Source organism: Mus caroli, unplaced genomic scaffold (genome assembly GCF_900094665.2).
Source record: "Mus caroli unplaced genomic scaffold, CAROLI_EIJ_v1.1 scaffold_17468_1, whole genome shotgun sequence".
NCBI lineage: Eukaryota > Metazoa > Chordata > Mammalia > Rodentia > Muridae > Mus > Mus caroli.
This window is the reverse complement of record NW_018390816.1, coordinates 10,259-11,864: the sequence shown is the minus strand read 5'-3', so window position 1 is coordinate 11,864 and position 1,606 is coordinate 10,259. Positions and strand designations below refer to the sequence as shown.

General features: G+C 37.0%; 1 pseudogene; it reads right to left on the bottom strand.

Annotated features, from left to right (window-relative positions):
* Nucleotides 1–54: 54 nt before the first annotated feature.
* The window catches only part of LOC110288844, a 4,999-nt pseudogene continuing 3,447 nt past the window's right edge, over nucleotides 55–1,606 (bottom strand).

Genomic DNA, 1,606 nt, shown 5'->3' with positions numbered 1-1,606 from the left:
TAATGAGGCATTTTGGTAATCTCAGCATTCAGCTTTACCCATTCTGGAAGTTCCTATCCCCAGTCCTGCAAATTATATAAGCCTTCAATCACCAAAAAGTTGTTCTGACTCCCTGCCGCTGGTACTGGATTGATCATTCATTGTCCATTTACACTGGGCTTGTGAACCTCAAGTTTGCTGTGTGCTCCCATTGACCTTATGAACCAATATCGCCTTATGATCCTTGAGGGCATGGAGACATACACTGAAAATTCTATACCTAGGTTATCTTTGTTTGTTATAACTTATTATATACTCAATTCATACCTTGTTTAAAAGGTGTGTGTGTAAATATGTACAGTTACATTCTTTTTATTTTTTACCTTGTTCTCATCTCCCACTTTATATCTGGACCACAGTACACATCCCTCCACTTCTCTATATCCCTCCCAAACTAACATCACACCCATATATTCTACCATTTCCCCTGAAATAAAGAGCAACATACTTGGAGACAGTAAATGAACAAGGCATAACATATTTTAATAAAAATAGGCACAAACACTCATTTCAAATCTCGCAAACCAAATAATTAAGACAAGAACCATGTGGAGAGTAGGCAAAAGAATCAGATACACCCACCCACTATATTCCCACAAACCATGTTGCATCCCTTAGAAGGTGACTGCTAACAAATGGCTTTATTAGATTGATTACATTTATAGGGTTCTCACAAGAATTTGTTTTTAAAATTCCTTTTCAGACTACCATAACAAAGCCTTTACCACATTCACTGTATTATCAGGGTTTTTCTTCCGTATGTATTCTTTTATGTGCCTGAAGCTGACTGTGTCTTGCAAAGGTTTTACCACACTTGTTACATTCATAGGGTTTCTCTCCAGTATGTGATCTTTTATGATTTCATGGAGTATTGTGACATGCGAATGTTTTGCCACATTGTTTACATACACAGGGTTTTTCTCCAGTATGGGTTCTTTTATGGATTTGAAGATAGTTGTGACATACAAAGGCTCTGCCACATTGATTACACTCATAGGGTTTCTCTCCAGTATGTGTTCTTTTATGGATTTGAAGACTACTGTGACATGTAAAGGCTTTGACACATTGTTTACATTCATAGGGTTTCTCTCCAGTATGTACCTTTGATGACACTGAAGATGAACAAATTGTGTAAAAGCTTTGCTACACTGGTTACACTCATAGGGTTTTGCTCCAGTATGTATTCTTTTATGATTTCGAAGAGTAATGTGACCTGCAAAGGCTTTGTCACATTGATTACATTCATATGGGTTTTTCTCCACTATGTGTTCTTTTATGGATTTGAAGAGTACTGTGACGTGTAAAGGCTTTGCCACATTAGTTACATTCATAGGGTTTCTTTTCAGTATGTGTTATTTCATGACGTTTAAGATGAACAAATTGTGTAAAGGCTTTGCCACACTGGTAACATTCATAGGGTTTCTCTCCAGTATGTGTTCTTTTATGGATTTGAAGATATCTGCGACATGCAAAGGCCTTGCCACATTGATTACATTCATAAGGTTTCTCTCCAGTATGTGTTCTTTTATGGACTTGAAGAGTTCTGTGATATGCAAAGGCTTTGCCA